The sequence below is a fragment of the Lathyrus oleraceus genome, chromosome 3, assembly GCF_024323335.1.
Source record: "Lathyrus oleraceus cultivar Zhongwan6 chromosome 3, CAAS_Psat_ZW6_1.0, whole genome shotgun sequence".
In the NCBI taxonomy this organism is placed as follows: Eukaryota; Viridiplantae; Streptophyta; class Magnoliopsida; order Fabales; family Fabaceae; genus Lathyrus; species Lathyrus oleraceus.
This window is the reverse complement of record NC_066581.1, coordinates 459,612,584-459,633,781: the sequence shown is the minus strand read 5'-3', so window position 1 is coordinate 459,633,781 and position 21,198 is coordinate 459,612,584.

Here is a 21,198-nt window from a genome sequence, read left to right as displayed (position 1 = left end):
GGCAACGACTTCAAAACTGCTGGATACATAAAGAGGATTCCATGAAAATAAATCAATGGAAGGACTCGGTCGGGGACAAAGAAGAAAATTTGCAAAGGGAACGGGTAGATCAGAACATAACTGAAATACTCGAATCAAACAGGGAGATGGCGACTTCGTTGAGAAAATACGCACCCAAACTCACTTGGGGAAAAATGAACTTCGACACAGGAGTACCAGAAGTATATTATCCATTACTAGTTACTTGGTAGGAGGATAACATAATTTGATAGAGAGACATTCGTTACCGGTTAGGGTAAACATATCAAGGATGACTCGTTGACGAATAGGAGGTGTATTCGTTACAGGTTACTAGGTAAGAACCAAATGCTGGGGAAAAATATCAAAATAGGATTTACAACTAGCAGTTACTAGGCAGGAGACCAAAGAAATAGAAAATTTATCACTGATTAAAGTGAACATATCAAGGATAGACTCAAAGGAAGAATATCCATCATCGGTTAAGATGAACATATCAACGATAGACTTGCTGGAGAAAAGTAGGAATTATATCTATCATTTACTGGATAGAATATCGAAAATAGAATATCCTTCATCGGTTAGGATGAACATATCAATGATAAAATCAACAGGGGAAAACAGGATTTACAACTGCCGGTTACTGGGCAGAAGACCGTAAACAGGAGAAAATCCGTCATCAGTTAGGATGAACATATCAAGGTGTCGCACCCCAAAATTTGACTTTGGTTTTGTTGACCACATCTTGATTAATCTCGTTGTCTCGTATTCATCTCAATTTCTTAAACTTCGCGTGACAACTGGTTTGATTAGGTTTTGTGTGTTTTCGTTGCTTACCGTGTTGTATTTCGTTGTTTTAGCAAAAACTGGCCGATATCGTTGCCTCGTATTTATCTCGCTTATCTCTGTTGTGCGTGGCATCGCTTCGATTAGGTTTTGTGCGTTTTTATCTATTTAATTGTTTGTTTGTCGGTATTTTGACTGTATTTCGAATATATTAGAATTTTCGTATTGTCCGATTATTTGTGATTGTGTTTGTCAGCATTTTTCGTGATGTCGTGTTGATTTTATTATTTCCTAGGGTTGTTTATTTAATTACGTGTTGTGCCGTGTGATTTAATCGAGTCTGTTTGAGTCGTGTTGTTGATTTTACTGGTTTACCGGTTTACTGGTTTATTGGTTTTATCAATTTGTCTGTTTTGCTGTGCAAATTGTCATCGTTTTTATCGCGTTCGTGTCGCTCGATTTTATCGTATTTTAATCGTGTGCCGTTTAATATTATTTGTGCTTAATATTAATTGTGTTTAGTTGTTAATTAGTTTATTTAATTAGGATTAATATTATATTAGTTTATTATTATTATTATTATATAATATATAAATTATATTATTAATTTATGTTAGATATTTTTTAGGTTTCTTATTGTTTAAGTAATCTAAATATATATTATTAATTTATGTTAGATATTTTTTAGGTTTCTTATTGTTTAAGTAATCTAAATATATATTATTAATTTATGTTAGATATTTTTTAGGTTTCTTATTGTTTAAGTAATCTAAATATATATTATTAATTTATGTTAGATATTTTTTAGGTTTCTTATTGTTTAAGTAATCTAAATATATATATATATAGATGTGGTTAGTAAGAAAAAGGGAAAATAAAAGGAGGTGGATCGGTAAGGAAAAAAACATGTGGTGAGAGAAACAGAGAATTGAAAAGAAATATTTTTCCAAAAGCATTACCGTATTTCACTTGTTCTTCATTTTCGGTAACCCAAAATCGTCCCGATTATTCACCGAAACACAAAACCGATTTCATATCTTTGAAGTTCGTTGAGTCCAGGTCACAAATATCCAAGGTTCATTTCATTCCGGCGTCGTTTCACCGATCAAAAGCGACGTTGAAGTCAGGTACTCACGAAGGCAGCCAGCACTGCGTCGGTGACGGTTTCCAGCTTTCGGTCGATCATTTGGACGATCAGAAGTTCATCCTCTTCACACAAGGTAATATTCTTCACTTATCTCTGAAATCGGCAAAGTTCCGGCTTGCCGACATGTGTTTTAATATATTATTTATCTCAATATATATATATATATATATATATATATATATATATATATATATATATATATATATATATATATATATATATATATATATATATATATAGACAAATAATATATAATAGACAAAGATAATATATAATAGACAAAAAGCAATATATATATTATTTGTCTAAATGTACATATATATTATTTTTGTCTACTATATATTTATTGTCTAAATATATATATATATATATATATATATATATATATATATATATATATATATATATATATATATATATATATATATATATATATATATTACTTTTGTTTACTAAATATTATTTATCTTTTATTATTATTTTGCATATATGTTTTATTTAAATGTTAGTTAAATTAATTATTTGTTTAAATGTTTATTTTAATTAAATGTTTATTTATATCAAATGTTTATTTTGTCTAAAGTAAATGTTTATATTGTTTTTTTATATTTGTTTATGTTGTTACTAACCGTTTCGTTTCAATTTCAGCTCGATTAACTCCACTAACTATTCGTAATACTAACTATTCATAGCTAACTGTGTTGTAATAATTTATTTTCTCGCATTTTTTATTTTCTGTATTGTGTGTTTAATCGTATTGTTCACGTTTTATGTTAAAAAATCGAAAAATCCAAAAAGAGAAACCCGATGCGATTCCAACGGTCGCCGTTTAAGAAACCTTTTTCACACACTCATAAGCTTACTCTTGTGCTTTCCTGTAATAAGCCCATTTATTTATTTCTTTAGGGTCTAGGCTCGTTCAAATCTAAAATCAACAAAATAGACTTTCCCCTTTTCTTTTGGGAGAACTATGTGGATTCTGATTTCTCCATTGCGCCTTGGAGATACGTAGGCATGAAGTCTACGACTTTATCGAGTCCAAAAAGCAATAAAATCAAGTTCTTTTCTCATCTCCCCAATCAAACGATCAAAGCGAAAAAGCAAAGCATTCACATAAACATAAGCAAAAAGGTTCCTGTGGAGTACCGCAGATGTAGAGGGTGCTAATACCTTCCCTTTGCATAACCAACCCCCGAACCCGTAACTCTAAAGGGATTTATCGTTATTTTTCCCTTCCTCTTTTTGGATAAAATAAAAGACGGTGGCGACTCTTGCATTTAAAATATTTTTCAAACGGGTTAAGTTCAATCAATACTTAATCTCGTGAAAAATCCCGCCGCGACAGAATGGCGACTCTGCTGGGGACACAATGATTAAACTTATTTGAGGGTTTAGCCTATCTTTGCTTGTTTATATGTTTGCTTTGTGAATATTTGCTAAATTGTATTGTTTGTAATGTTTGTTATTTTGGGTTTTGGGGGATACTTGTGATAAATCCTATACCCGGATTTGGGGCACATTTGAGATAGGATGGATGATAATTCAGGTTGACTTGATAGGAGACAATCCTTACCGAGTTGACTTGAGCCTTTGTCCGCTTGGTGGAGGCCTCTTTGAGGGTGATAGTGCTAAACAAGTCATTTGTGAGGCATTGTTGCTTTCGAAGGGTCCGTGAAGCCAAGGACCTTAGTTTACCTTTACCCCATCTTGGCCTTACTTAGGATGTGATGCGGTGACCACTTCGGACCAAAAGTCTGGTTTGGTTGATACGCGATATCACACTCAAGCGAGATTCTTTTGAGAATAATATTGGAAAGCGAGCAGTTGCTTAACCCGGTATTATCCGAAGAAGGATCCATAACCTTGGGAACTTTTAGAACCCGTTTGGCAGGTGAACCTTAGAACTTATCTTGGGGCGTTGTCCTAAACTCCATGCTGGTGATGAACTTTGAGCCTTGTATTGTTTGACCATGTTTGTGTTTGTTGCATTCATGCATGACATGCATTCATTCCCATCATTTCAAACTTTTTCCAAGGAACTTAAAGTGAGGATTGCAAATATTGCAGGAAACATGGATTTTGGACGGAGAAGTGTGAAAAAGTACAATCTCATCAATCCAAAGATAGATGAACTAAAGAAACTGGTTTCTTCGATCGCAGATCCTATTGGTTTCAGAGACAGATATGGGGCACTTATATCTTTATTGACACTTAGGATGGAAGAAGGGTTATTGCAGACATTAGTACAGTTCTATGATCCAGTCTATCACTGTTTCACATTCCCAGACTATCAACTCATGCCTACATTGGAAGAGTATGCCCAGTTGCTTCACATCCCAGTTGCTGATACAGTACCTTTCTCTGGTTCAGAAAAGTTACCCGAGCACAGTTCTCTTGCAAAAGTGTTGTACATAAAGAAGTCAGAATTCAAGAATAACTTCACCACCAAAGGAGGACTTCCAGGTTTCACTGCCAAGTTCTTAATGGGGAAGGTTTCTTATTTTCCCAGTCAAGGTTGTGATATTATTGTGGAGCATCTGTTCGCCTTGTTGATCTACGGTTTGTTACTATTTCCTAATATTGAAGGTTTTGTGGATTCATATGCTATACGCATCTTCCTAAGTGGTAATCCTGTTCCAACTTTGCTCGGAGACACCTATCATTCCATCCATTACCGTACTTTGAAAGGAGGAGGAACCATAGTCTGCTGTATACCGTTACTCTACAAATGGTTTGTCTCTCATCTTCCTAAGTCAGCTACTTTTTGGGATCGCAAGTCAGGACTTCAGTGGTCACAGAGGATTATGTCTCTTACCCAGTTAGATATTGCATGGTATAGTAGAGTTTTAGACGATGTGAAGATCATTGATAGTTGCGGGGAGTTCCCCAATATGCCCCTCATGGGCACAAAGGGAATCATTTCTTATAATCCAGTACTTGCTAGGAGACAACTCGGTTACCCTATGAAGGACAAGCCTCCTAACATTCTTTTAGAAGGTATTTTCTTGAGGGATAACGAGGAGGACCCTACCATGAAAGAGAGAGTAGTAAGAGCTTGGCATCGTGTTTGTCGCAAAGGGAGACTTGAATTGGGTAAGAAAGATTGTACCTCCTATGAGCCGTACCTCTAGTGGGTCAGAGCCAGAGCTATACAATTGAAAATGCCATACCCACATCATGATCCTATCAAACCCGCTCCGTTGAAGACCCCCTACCTTCCGCTAGATGACAAAGAAGAACTCCAAGCCACCTTGGAGAGGGTCAAGAAAGAGAGAGACGCTTGGAAGGATAAGGCCCAGGTGCTCGAAATGGAAAATGAAGAACTTCAGAGACAGTTAAAGGAGCAGAGTGAAGAAGATCGTGCAGGTAAACGTCCAAGGGTGCAAGAGGATTTATTTTCCTCAGGCACAACAGATTACTCCCAGATTCCACAGTCCTCAGGTGCATGGAAAGGTCTTGTAGACAGTTTGGTGAAGGAGAAAGCTTTTATGCAGAAGGCCTATGAAGAAAGAATTGAGAGACTTGAACGACAACTCCTACTTGTTTATGCTCGTCCTGATGACACATGTCTTTAAATGGTTTTCTTGGTTGTATTTTGGGTTGATAACTTTGTTTTGTTATCAAAAATGTTTGCAATTCTATCTTTTCCTTCACTTAGAGTTCCTTGGAAAATCATTCATTTTGCATATCCATGCATCACGTGCATACGGGTTGTCTGTCTTGGTCCAGTCTTCTAACAGTTGCTTCCCGCCAGCAGATCCATTTCAAGCTGACGCATAATTACAACACAAGAGCCAACTACAAAAGAAGAATGGAGATAACAGATAACGAGAATCGAGAATTGAAAGCTCAGGTTGACCGCCTTTCTGCTATGGTCGAGACATTGATAGCAAACCAAGCAGCCCAAGCTTCTCAACTTCAAACAGCACAAGCTCAGGTTGCCGAAGCACAAGATGCACAGATCCAGGCGCAAGCACAGGCAGCAGAGATGCGCAACCAAATGTTAACCGCCCGTCTACAAGCAGAGGAAGCCCAGGCTAGGGCTCAAGTTCATAATTCAGGACAGACTTCGGCACAGAATCAACCTCAAATTCAGAACCAAACAACAGCAGCACCCGTCACTACAGTCATCGCTTCAGAAATCAACGCTGTCCCAGTCACTTTTGTTACCATCACAGCATCCCGTCCTTGGGAAATACCCAGGGATCTTAATCAAGATAGATATCAACAAGAGTTCGTTCCACCAAATGCTCCTGTCTTCACTAATGTGCCTCCCGTTGTTCACTATACTCCTCACCTAGGAGAACCTGTCTATCACGGCCCTACCCCAAGTGAGGATCCTGGTCTCAATGATAGAATGGATGAATTCCAGGATCAGTTTGCGGAATTACAAAAAGAGATAAAAGCTCTTCGAGGGAAAGACAGAATGGCGACTGGAGTAGTTATGAAGAACTGGACCGCAGTTGACATCCCACATTGTGTCCACATATCAAAGTAATTAAGCTTTTCAGTTTTCAAAAATCTTCCGCTTTAGCCCAAAGCGCGAAGCATTAATTTTGTAAAATGGGCACTTTTGTCAAAAAGGTACTATCCATGAAAAAGATCTTTTGTGTTCCTATACACTTGTGTCCTTTTATCTTTTCAGCTTTTTCGGAAAATGGTAACACAAAAAAAACCTTAAAAAGAACACATTTTTGCATGTCATGGTCAGTCCTCTAAAAACAATTGTTTGTACAGGTTACTTAAACCCGTTGAACACAATGACATCATGCCCTCTCCCAACTTTGAACATTCTGTATTCGAAGCTGAAGAGGAAGAGTGGGATGAGATTCCAGAAGAGGTCACCCGCCAGCTTGAAAATGAAGAAGACACTATTCAGCCATACAAGGAGCCTTTGGAAACAGTCAACTTGGGTTCGGAAGAAAATGTGAAAGAAGTCAAAATTGGAGCATTGTTATCCCCACAGGTCAAGGAGCCATTGATCAGCCTATTGAAAGAGTATGTAGATGTGTTTGCTTGGTCTTATCAAGATATGCCTGGTCTCGGCACTGATATCGTAGAGCACAAGCTACCTTTGAAGCCAGAATGTCCACCGGTCAAACAGAAATTAAGAAGAACACATCCAGATATGGCCGTCAAAATTAAGGAAGAAGTTTTGAAGCAAATAGATGCTGGTTTTCTTGCCACTTCAGTGTATCCAGAGTGGATAGCAAATATTGTGCCAGTTCCTAAGAAGGACGGGAAGGTACGAATGTGTGTCGACTATCGTGACTTAAATAGAGCAAGCCCAAAGGATGATTTCCCCCTGCCTCACATTGACATGTTGGTAGACAATACAGCAAAGTTTGACATATTCTCCTTCATGGACGGATTCTCCGGGTATAACCAGATCAAAATGGCTCCCGAAGACATGGAAAAAACTACATTCATAACACCATGGGGAACATTCTGTTATTAAGTGATGCCGTTTGGGTTGAAGAACGCAGGTGCTACTTACCAGCGAGCCATGACAACGCTCTTTCACGACATGATGCACAAAGAGATTGAGGTTTATGTGGATGACATGATCGCGAAGTCTCGTTCAGAAGAAGGTCACTTAGTAGATCTATTGAAGCTGTTTCAACGATTGAGGAAGTTCCGTCTTCGCCTCAATCCGAACAAATGCACATTTGGCGTCAGGTCAGGTAAACTCTTGGGCTTCATTGTCAGCCAAAAAGGCATTGAAGTTGATCCAGATAAAGTAAAAGCTATCCAAGAGATGCCCGCTCCAAAAACAGAAAGGCAAGTGAGAGGTTTTCTAGGACGATTGAATTACATATCCCGGTTTATTTCTCACATGACTGCCACTTGTGAACCTATCTTCAAATTGCTGAGAAAGAGTCAGAATTGTGTTTGGACAGAGGATTGTCAGAAAGCATTTGACAGTATCAAAGAGTACCTCATGGAGCCTCCTATCTTGTTACCACCTGTTGCTGGAAGACCGTTGGTTATGTATTTGACAGTGCTTGAGAATTCAATGGGCTGTATTCTAGGTCAACAAGACGAAACTCGAAAGAAAGAGCATGCCATTTACTACTTAAGCAAGAAATTTACTGACTGTGAATCACGATACTCCTTACTCGAGAAGACATGTTGTGCATTGGCTTGGGCTGCTAAGAGATTGAGGCAGTATATGTTAAGTCACACCACTTGGTTGATATCCAAAATGGATCCAATCAAGTACATTTTTGAGAAGCCTGCACTCACTGGTAAGATTGCAAGATGGCAGATGCTGTTATCAGAATACGACATTGAGTATCATACCCAGAAAGCTATCAAGAGCAGTGTGTTGGCTGAGTACCTTGCTCACCAACCCGTTGAAGATCACGATGATAATGAGGATGAGTTTCCTGATGAAGATGTCATGTTCCTAAAATCTAGAAATTGTAAAAAGCCACTTCCTGAAGAGGGCCTGAACCAGATTCTCAATGGGGTTTAGTATTTGAAGGAGCTTCCAACATTTATGGACATGGAGTAGGTGCAGTCATTATCACTCCAGAAGGTTCTCATATTCCTTTCACGGCAAGAATTTGCTTTGAATGTACAAACAACATTGCTGAATATGAAGCCTGTATCATGGGTCTTGAAGAAGCCATTGACCTCCGCATCAAAAATCTTACTGTTTATGGTGACTCAGCGTTAGTTATCAATCAGATCAAAGGAGAATGGGAAACACGCCACCGTGGCTTGATCCCATACAAAGACTATGCAAGAAGATTGTTGACTTTCTTCACCAAGGTTGAATTGCATCACATTCCTCAGGATGAGAATCATATGGCGGATGCTCTAGCTACGTTGTCTTCAATGTATCAAGTGGGTTTTCCAAACGAAGTACCCAGAATTGTGATCAAGCGACTTGATAGACCAACACATGTGTTTACAGCTGAGGCCAGTTTTGATGATAAACCATGGTACCACGATATCAAGCATTTCCTTCAGACTCAGGAGTATCCTCTTGGAGCAATAGAAAAAGATAAAAAGACTTTGAGAAGATTGTCAGGCAGTTTCTTCCTTAATCAGAATGTGCTCTATAAGAGGAATTATGACATGGTCTTACTCAGATGTGTTGACAAAAAGGAAGCAGAAATGTTGATGAAAGAAGTTCACGAAGGGTCCTTTGGTACTCATGCAAACGGCCACTCTATGTCAAGAAAGATGTTGAGAGCTGGTTACTACTGGTTGACCATGGAATCAGATTGCTGCAAATTTGTAAAGAAGTGTCACAAATGTTAGATCTACGCTGATAAGGTTCATGTACCACCAACCTTTTTGAATGTGATTTCTGCTCCCTGGCCATTCTCAATGTGGGGCATTGACATGATCGGTATGATTGAACCCAAAGCTTCCAACGGACACCGTTTCATTCTCGTGGCAATTGATTACTTCACCAAATGGGTGGAAGCAGCTTCGTATGCAAAGGTGACAAAGCAAGTGGTGGTCAGATTCATCAAAAATAATCTCATTTGTCGATACGGCATTCCAAACAAGATCATCACTGACAATGGCTCCAATCTGAACAACAAAATGATGGATGAATTATGTGAAAGTTTCAGGATCGAGCATCACAACTCTTCTCCTTACCGTCCCAAGATGAATGGGGCAGTTGAAGCTGCAAATAAGAATATCAAGAAGATCATTCAAAAGATGGTTGTTACCTACAAAGATTGGCATGAAATGCTGCCTTTTGCACTACACGGATATAGAACATCAGTCCGTACTTCAACTGGGGCAACCCCATTTTCACTTGTATACGATATGGAAGCTGTGTTACCGATAGAGGTTGAAATTCCATCAATGAGGATACTAATGGAAACTCAGTTGTCAGAGGCTGAATGGTGTCAAAGCAGATACGATCAGTTGAATTTGATTGAAGAAAAAAGAATGACTGCCTTGTGCCATGAACAGTTATATCAAAAGAGAATAAAGCAGGCATTTGATAGGAAGGTTAAGCCGAGAGAATTCAAAGAGGGTGACCTTGTGCTCAAGAAGATGATACTATTTCACAATGATTCTAGGGGCAAGTGGACTCCTAACTATGAAGGACCCTATGTTGTCAAGAAAGCCTTCTCAGGCGGTGCTTTAATTCTTACAAACATGGATGGTGAAGAGCTTCCACGTCCCGTGAATACAGATGCAGTCAAGAAATACTTCGCCTAAAAAATGAAAAGAACAGCTCGCTAAGTTGAAAACCCGAAAGGGCGGCTTAGGCAAAAATGAGCGTCTCGGTGGACTGAAAACCTGAAAGGGCGGTCCAAGCAGAAATTAGAGACATAAAAAAACAAAGAGAATATTATCCCGGTAGATTGAAAACCCGAAAGGGCAATCTAGGCAAAAGTTAGGGATTTCAGGCAAGTAACTGCATAACAGAGACAAGATCATTGAAGTATCAGAATATTTTCAACAGTTCTCCAACTTTCTTAAGGCTGTAATACAGGTTTCAAAAGTGGAAGAGAGAATGATGTCATTGTAGTTCAACGTACCCTTTTTCCACGAAATTACCATTTTCCAATTTGTAAAGATATATGGAATCATGCTGTTGGCTGATTACCATCCTATCAAATCAATTTGAGCCTTTCTATATTTCTTGGCACTCTTAATTTTCATTTCAATTTACGAAAGTTCTTTTACTTTGACAGATATGTTTTGAAACAAAAGTTTTGAATTAAAAACAGTTTTTGAAAAATATAAAGATTATTTATTTTGATTTGTGGACATCAATAAAAGGATTGAGACATGTGGTCCCAGTAATTCTGAAATCATGCGATTCCAACTAGACATGTTCATGTTACTATCCTCATATGTATATGATGAAAAGATCTCCACAGGTGTCTTGGCAGTAATATTTCTCCAGCAGAGGTTGTGATTCTGGATATCCCCAGTTTTGCTTCCTAGTTTTCCTCAAGAGATCATGCAAGAAATATTTCAAGAAGATTGTTCCCTTCACTTGGGGCATGAAGACTCCCCGGTTAATTGATCATGAAGACTTTGATCCAGGTTTTAAGTTACAGATTTGGCCTATGGGATTACTACAGGTATTTCCCCAGTAATTTATTAAGGAGGGATCAGCAATGTCCCCAGCAGAGGATGAGAAGGAAGCTTTGATTTCCCCGAGCAGGAGTAATACAGAGGTCTCCATCCCTCAGCGAGTGAAGAAAGTTGATATTCAGAAACTACAGGGAATCTCTTGTTGTTCTCTGTTCATTCAATAGAAGGATATGTCTCTTCCTCAGTAATGTTTTGTAGTAAAGAAGAGTGTGTTGCATTTTAAGCAAATTCAAGAATTACAGGATTCCTCCTGAGTTCTCATTTACATTCAAAGGTCAGACATCACTGTTCCCCGGCAGAGTCTCCTAGAGGAAAGATCTCGTAACCAGATATCAGACACCATAATCCCCTACAGAGTCTTCAGATACAGAATGTCTCCATGATAATTAAAGCAAAAAAATCAAGGATAGATTTCCCCTATATTCTTATTCCCTGGAAAGATACCACCTATCCCCAGCAGACTTTATCCCCAGCGGAGTCTTCCAGAAGAATAATCCCTTTTGCATTATCAGCAAATTCAAGAATTGCAGGACTTCTCTTACAATATCATCTTATTTCCAAAAGATAACACCTTGTATCCCCAGCGGAGTCCTCGGAAAGGTCCAATCCTCATATACCTCACAAATTCAAGAACCACAGGGAATCTCCTGCATTTTTGAAGTAGAAGGCATCTCCATTCTTCTACGGAATCCTCAGCAGAGACAGACTTTTAAAGAAACCTGGATATGGTGCTCTTGTACCAATTCCCCAGCAAGTCTTTGTACTACTCCCTAGCGAGTCTCAGTGCAAATCTCCAGCAAGTCCTTATGCAGCTGTTAACATTTTTAGTTATTCCTAGTTTTGTCTGTCCATCATGCATTCATTACTAAATATTCATGCATATCTATGACATATCATGCTTGCATTCATATGCACCTTGTTTCCTTGTTTATATTGTGGGTTGAGTCAATCTCTCCATATAAAGTATCCTCATAAGCAGCAAAATACCTTTTATTGGTCATGTTCCCCACAGAGATCTATGCCTCGTGGAAGATGGTTGTTTTAGTTGTAAATCCTGATGAGTTCATTCCTCTTCAGTTGAAGTCTTGTTTGACCGTTTCATTCTAGTTCTATCCTAGTTTGAACCTCGTGTCTCCAGATAAAGCTCAGAAATTGCTAGTAAAAGAAAGCAACAATATAGTCTTTGTGACTCTCATTCAGTAAAACAGACATGACAGATATTGTGTCCAAGTCCTTTATGCCTTCATCTTTGAGTTGGTACCCGTTACAAACTTGAGTTACCTACATCCATGAGTGGTAACCTTTGTTATCCCTCGGATAAATTAATTACTATCTCCATCTATGAGTTGATAACATCCTCACAGAAAGTTCCATGGTTCTACCTGCAACTTTGAGCTGGTAGCGTGCTTTCGTCTTTGAGTTTAGCACAGATTCCTTTTGATTCCACCTTCGTCTTTGAGTTGGTGAAGTACCTGCAACTTTGAGCTGGTAATATGCATTCATCTTTGAGTTCGCACATTTTCCTGTGATTCCATCTTCGTCTTTGAGTTGATGGAGTACCTTCATCTATGAGTAGGGTATGTTTGATCCTTGTTGAACTGATAGTGTGCTTTCATCTTTGAGTCTGCACAGATAACTTCTGATTCCATCTTCGTCTTTGAGTTGATGGAGTACCTTCATCTATGAGTTAGGTACATTTTGTCCTTCCACCGTCATCTTTGAGTCGGTAATGATAAACATCTCCAGGAAAATATGTTCTAAATTCTTTTAAACACCTTTGTCAATGAATCGGTGGTTGCCTTCAACTTTGAGTCGGCATTTCTCTGTCTACCTCATCAATGAGTTGGTAGTGTGCATTCAACTGTAAGTCTGCACAATGATCCTTAGATCTGATTCTTCATCTACACCATCATCAATGAGTTGGAATTTGATTTCCCTAGCAGTGTTATTATCAATCTTTTGAAGCTTGCCTTCAACTTTGAGTTGGCATGTCCTGTTTGTAACACCCTTCTAATATACCCCAAATATTTAATTAAAATAACAATATATATATATATATATATATATATATATATATCAATCAGAGTAATATGCAATTAAGGGTGTCACATAATCACTTCACACCATTATCCATAATATTTAGTCATGCTCATTATTTAACTCAAAACATAAAGTATTGCACAATACGCAGCGGATAGAGATCAAATCGATCATTCAAAACATGTAACACATTCCATGTAAAATTATTCAACAAGGTAAAACATCCCGTCCCGATGTTACACCTATCAGAGCATGACCCACTAAGGAGACTACACTAGACTCCAAGCACTAGCTTCTACTCAATCACTGCTCGTTACCTGAAAAATAGTTGTAAGGGTGAGTTCCTCAATCGATATAAAAAGCATTATGAAATATCATGTAATGCTAAGTAAATAACACATTAATCACCCTAATTACATCACACACTCAGTAACGGCAACATCAACTCATACTCATAATCATACTCAACATCAACATCAAAACACACGTATAATATTGGAACCCATCCATTCATATTATACACAATACATACATTATGCAATGAGACTCCATGCATGCGGTACCGACTATTCGTGAACATATAGTTCAACTTCACCGACCAAATCCAGGTACGGCTACCAAGCTCACTAGTCTCACTCATTTGAGACCTAGTGACTCACATCACTAATTCCTCACCATGGGAATTAGCTACCACCCCAAGGGCCATGATATGCACACTAATTCACCTAGCATGCAAACATCAACAACAGTCCAAAATGACTAACATCACTAATTCCTCACCATGGGAATTAGCTACCACCACAAAGGCCACAATATGCATGCTAATTCACCTAGCAATGCAACATCATCAACAACAATCTACAATGGACATGTGCTCACACTCTAAGCCATAAAATAGTCCATTCACAAACTCATGCCTAATATATACATTCATAGTATTATGCATACCATCATACATCATCAACACATTCATCAAAACATCATATCGTGTCAAATAATTAATCATAGTATTAGCACACTCTACTAATACCTATACTGCTCGAAACAGCGGGAATAATCCCTACTATATCACACACCGATATAGGCCAACCATCACATATACACATAACATTTAAAATATCCATTTTTCCACTTTTTTACAGTGTTAACCGGTTAACGCCCTGGGTTAACCGGTTAACGCAACACAGAACACACTTTCTGGCAAAACGCAACAGTGTTAACCGGTTAACGCCCTGGGTTAACCGGTTAACGTAGACAAAACAACAGTTTTTCACAATTTATAACAGTGTTAACCGGTTAACACCCTGGGTTAACCGGTTAACGCAAGACCGAAAGCTGTTCCTGCGCTAACATAAAGCAGAATGCAGAATTCTCCGCATTTTCCGTCGTTGGAGGGCTTCCGGACCTCCGATTCCAATTCCGTAAAAAGCTACACGTCCAGCAATTTATGACACACACCATTATCGATTCAATTACAGTTTTCAGACAACTTATTCATCACAATTTCTCAGCATTTCCAAATCCCAATTAGGGTCAATTCAACGGTTTATCACTACCCATTACATGCTAACCCATAATACCCATTAAACGACGATAAACCCCCTTACCTGATTAATCCGGCAAATCTTTGAGCTCCAAGTTTTTCTCTTCTCCAACCTTTGCCCTTGCTCTTCCTCTTTGCCCTTTCTCCACTTTCCACTTTTCAGCCGCTTCTCTGTTTCACGTAAAAACTCTTTTTACCAAAAAATGGGATTCTTTTTCTTATTTCACACTTATATATTTTCCAATAATTATTATTCCAAAATAATAATAATAATCCAATAAATTCCAATTATTTAATTAAATTAATAAATATAATATTAATTTAAATCAAATAATTATCTTATTTTTTTATTGGGGTGTTACAACTCTCCCCCACTAAAAGAGTTTTCGTCCTCGAAAACATACCTCAAGCGAATAATTCAGGATAAGATTCCTTCATCTGACTCTCAAGTTCCCAAGTCACATTGCCACCTGCTGGTCCTTCCCAAGCTACCTTCACCAAGGCAATCTCTTTACCCCGCAACTGCTTCAACTCTCGATCCTCGATTCTCATAGGTGATGTTTCAACAGTCAGGTTATCTCTCACCTGTACATCATCTACTTGGACTACATGCGACGGATCAGGAATGTACCTCCTCAACTGAGACACATGAAACACCTCATGCAAATTCGCAAGTGACGGCGGTAAAGCGATACGATAGGCTACCTCCCCTATCCTCTCCAAAATCTGATAAGGACCAATAAATCGAGGTGTCAACTTCCTCGACTTCAAAGCTCGACCAACCCCAGTTATCGGAGTAACACGAAGAAACACATGATCTCCCTCTTGGAACTCAAGTGACTTCCTCCTCTTGTCATGATAACTCTTCTGATGACTCTGAGCAATTCTCATCTTCTCCTGAATCATCTTAATCTTTTCCGTAGTTTGTTGAACAATCTCCGGTCCAACCACAACACTCTCACCGGACTCATACCAACATAAAGGCGTCCGACATCTCCTACCATACAAGGCTTCAAACGGTGCCATACCAATGCTTGAATGAAAACTATTGTTGTAGGTAAACTCAATCAAAGGTAAATAACAATCCCAAGCACCTCCTTTTTCCAAAACACAAGCCCTCAAAAGATCCTCTAGTGACTGAATCGTCCTCTCCGTCTGACCATCAGTCTGCGGATGATATGCAGAACTCAATCTCAGCTTAGTTCCCAAAGCCCTCTGCAAACCTTCCCAGAACTTCGATGTAAATCTAGGATCTCTGTCCGAAACAATACTCGACGGAATACCATGCAAACTTACAATCTTCTCAATATACAACTCAGCTAATTTCTCTAACGGATAATCCATTCTGATCGGAATGAAATGAGCCGACTTTGTCAATCTGTCAACAATCACCCAAATAGCTTCACAATTCTTATTTGTCCTTGGCAAACTAGACACAAAATCCATACTGATACTATCCCACTTCCAGTCTGGAATAGTCAACGGTTGCATTAGCCCAGACGGCTTCTGATGCTCAATCTTTGACTTCTGACAAGTCAAACAGGAATAAACAAAACTCGCAATTTCTCTTTTCATTCCCGGCCACCAAAATAACTTTTTCAAATCATGATACATCTTCGTAGCTCCAGGATGAATACTCAGGCCACTACGATGTCCTTCCTCCAGAATACTCTTCTTAAGTTCGGTAACATCCGGAATGCACACCCGATTACCACATTTCAAAACACCACTCTCATCAACTTTGAATTCACCACCTTGACCTTGATTCACTAGAGTCAACTTATCAACCAAAAGCACATCGGATTTCTGACCGTCTCTAATCTCATCCAGAATACCTCTCGTTAATTTCAACATTCCCAATTTAACACTATTGTGAGTACTCTCACACACCAAACTCAAGTCTCTAAACTGCTCAATTAAATCCAATTCCCTAACCATTAACATAGACATATGCAATGATTTCCGACTCAATGCATCAGCCACTACGTTTGCTTTACCCGGATGGTAATTCAAACCAAAATCATAATCCTTCAGAAATTTTAACCATCTCCTCTGTCTCATATTCAGCTCTTTCTGATCAAACAAATACTTTAAACTTTTATGGTCACTGAAAACCTCAAATCTTGATCCATACAAGTAATGCCTCCACAACTTCAGAACAAATACCACAGCTGCCAACTCTAAATCGTGTGCCGGATAGTTCCTTTCATGAACCCTCAGTTGTCTCGAAGCATAAGCTATAACCTGCTTATTCTGCATCAACACACCACCCAAACCCAACAATGAAGCATCACAGTAAACCTCATATGGTTCCGACGGACTCGGTAATATCAGAATAGGAGCAATAGTTAACCTTCTCTTTAACTCTTGGAAACCTTCTTCACATTTTGAGTCCCAAACAAACGCTTGCCCCTTTCTAGTCAACATCGTCAACGGTAACGCCAACTTAGAAAATCCCTCAATGAACTTCCTATAATAACCAGCCAAACCAAGGAAACTCCTTATCTCCGAAACTGACTTCGGAGCTTCCCACTTAGATACCGCTTCTATCTTAGAAGGATCAACAGCAACACCACCTCTTGAAATCACATGACCAAGGAAACTAACCTCTTCTAACCAAAATTCACACTTGGACAGTTTAGCAAATAACTTCTTTTCTCGTAGAACTCCTAAAACCACTCTCAAATGTTTAGCATGCTCTTCTTCAGATTTCGAATACACCAAAATATCGTTAATAAACACCACAACAAACTTGTCTAGGTACGGATGGAAAATCCTATTCATATATTCCATAAATACTCCAGGCGCATTAGTCACACCAAAAGGCATTACAGAATACTCATAATGTCCATACCTTGTTCTGAAAGCAGTCTTCTGAATATCTTCAGTTTTCACACGTATCTGATGATACCCAGATCTCAAATCTATCTTGCTGAACACACTCGCACCAACAAATTGATCCATCAAATCATCAATCCTCGGCAAAGGATACCGATTCTTGATCGTCACTTTATTCAGTTGCCTGTAGTCCACACACAACCTCATAGTACCTTCTTTCTTCTTGACCAATAACACTGGTGCGCCCCACGGTGACACACTCGGACGAATAAATTTCTTATCCAACAGATCTTCCAGCTGACTCTTCAATTCAGCTAACTCAACAGCAGACATACGGTACGGAGCCATCGATATCGGCCTAGTACCAGGTACCAAATCAATCGAGAACTCAACTTCACGCTCTAGCGGTAATTCATTCACTTCTTCCGGAAACACATCAGGAAAATCACACACCACAGCTAGATCGCAAATCACCAGTTTATCTTTAGCCTCCAAAGTCGCTAACAGCATAAACAACTCTGCCCCATCTGCTACTGCCTCATTCACCTGCCTTGCTGATAGAACCAAACTCTCTCCTTCCTCAATCTCAGGAAAGATCACAGTCTTATCAAAACAGTTGATAGAAACCCGGTTAGACACCAACCAGTTCATACCCAAGATAACGTCAATCTGCACTAGTGGAAGACACACTAGGTCCATCCCAAAGTCTCTACCAAAAATACTCAAAGGACAATTTAAACAAACTGAAGTAGTAGTCACTGAACCCTTCGCAGGAGTATCAATTACCATACTTCCATGCATCTCAGATATCTCTAACTTAAGTTTCACAGCACAATCCAAAGATATAAAGGAATGAGTCGCACCTGTGTCAATAATAGCTACAAGAGGAAAGCCATTAATATAACACGTACCTCGGATCAAACGATCATCTGCAGAAGTCTCAGAACCCGATAAAGCAAAGACCTTGCCTCCCGACTGATTCTCTTTCTTCGGCTTAGGACACTGTGGACTGATATGACCCACCTCTCCATAGTTGAAACAAGTCACAGTCTTCAACCGGCACTCTGCAGCTAAATGACCACCTTTGCCACACTTGAAACACTTCTTCTCAGCACTGGTACACTCATGGAAACGATGTCCAGCCTGACCACATCTGTAACACTTAGCAGGGGCACTAGAGTCTCCCCCACTAGGCCTCTTCATCCCACTCTGTCTCTGGAAACCTTTGCCAGCTGCATACGGTTTCCCACGATCATTCTGATTCTTGCCTTTCCTATCAACCCTCTGCTGATAGCTCTCCGCTCTGGCTTTGGTATCCTGTTCAAAAATCCTGCAACAGTTAACCAAATCAGAAAACACTCTAATCCGTTGATACCCAATAGCCTGCTTGATCTCGGGACGTAACCCGTTCTCAAACTTCACACATTTCGAGAATTCCCCAGTAGCCTCATCATAGGGAGTGTAATACTTCGACAGCTCTGTGAACTTAGCAGCATACTCAGTAACAGACCGGTTGCCCTGCTTCAATTCTAAGAACTCTATCTCTTTCTTCCCTATAACATCCTCTGGAAAATACTTCCTCAGGAATCTCTCTCTGAACACAGACCAAGTGATCTCAGCATTCCCAGCAGATTCCAACTCAGTGCGGGTAGCAACCCACCAATCATCTGCTTCCTCTGACAGCATATGCGTACCGAACCTGACCTTCTGGTTATCGGCACACTCAGTCACTCGGAAGATCCTCTCGATCTCCTTCAACCACTTCTGAGCACCATCTGGATCGTATGCTCCCTTGAACATTGGAGGATTGTTCTTCTGGAACTCACTCGGTTGACGAGCAGCTCCCATTCCCACAACATTCGGATTTCCCCCAAGTACTCCAGCCAGCATACCCAGAGCCTCAGCGATCGCAGCATCATCTCTACCTCTTCCAGCCATCTCTATTCTGAAAACCCAACAAACTAAAACAATAAGTACTGATAGGGTTACACAACACCTATCCCGTACAGGGGAAACAGAATAATTACGACTCGACTCGACCGACGATGCTCTGATACCACTAATGTAACACCCTTCTAATATACCCCAAATATTTAATTAAAATAACAATATATATATATATATATATATATATATATATATATATATATATATATATATATATATATATATCAATCAGAGTAATATGCAATTAAGGGTGTCACATAATCACTTCACACCATTATCCATAATATTTAGTCATGCTCATTATTTAACTCAAAACATAAAGTATTGCACAATACGCAGCGGATAGAGATCAAATCGATCATTCAAAACATGTAACACATTCCATGTAAAATTATTCAACAAGGTAAAACATCCCGTCCCGATGTTACACCTATCAGAGCATGACCCACTAAGGAGACTACACTAGACTCCAAGCACTAGCTTCTACTCAATCACTGCTCGTTATCTGAAAAATAGTTGTAAGGGTGAGTTCCTCAATCGATATAAAAAGCATTATGAAATATCATGTAATGCTAAGTAAATAACACATTAATCACCCTAATTACATCACACACTCAGTAACGGCAACATCAACTCATACTCATAATCATACTCAACATCAACATCAAAACACACGTATAATATTGGAACCCATCCATTCATATTATACACAATACATACATTATGCAATGAGACTCCATGCATGCGGTACCGACTATTCGTGAACATATAGTTCAACTTCACCGACCAAATCCAGGTACGGCTACCAAGCTCACTAGTCTCACTCATTTGAGACCTAGTGACTCACATCACTAATTCCTCACCATGGGAATTAGCTACCACCCCAAGGGCCATGATATGCACGCTAATTCACCTAGCATGCAAACATCAACAACAGTCCAAAATGACTAACATCACTAATTCCTCACCATGGGAATTAGCTACCACCACAAAGGCCACAATATGCATGCTAATTCACCTAGCAATGCAACATCATCAACAACAATCTACAATGGACATGTGCTCACACTCTAAGCCATAAAATAGTCCATTCACAAACTCATGCCTAATATATACATTCATAGTATTATGCATACCATCATACATCATCAACACATTCATCAAAACATCATATCGTGTCAAATAATTAATCATAGTATTAGCACACTCTACTAATACCTATACTGCTCGAAACAGCGGGAATAATCCCTACTATATCACACACCGATATAGGCCAACCATCACATATACACATAACATTTAAAATATCCATTTTTCCACTTTTTGACAGTGTTAACCGGTTAACGCCCTGGGTTAACCGGTTAACGCAACACAGAACACACTTTCTGGCAAAACGCAACAGTGTTAACCGGTTAACGCCCTGGGTTAACCGGTTAACGTAGACCAAACAGCAGTTTTTCACAATTTATAACAGTGTTAACCGGTTAACACCCTGGGTTAACCGGTTAACGCAAGACCGAAAGCTGTTCCTGCGCTAACATAAAGCAGAATGCAGAATTCTCCGCATTTTCCGTCGTTGGAGGACTTCCGGACCTCCGATTCCAATTCCGTAAAAAGCTACACGTCCAGCAATTTATGACACACACCATTATCGATTCAATTACAGTTTTCAGACAACTTATTCATCACAATTTCTCAGCATTTCCAAATCCCAATTAGGGTCAATTCAACGGTTTATCACTACCCATTACATGCTAACCCATAATACCCATTAAACGACGATAAACCCCCTTAC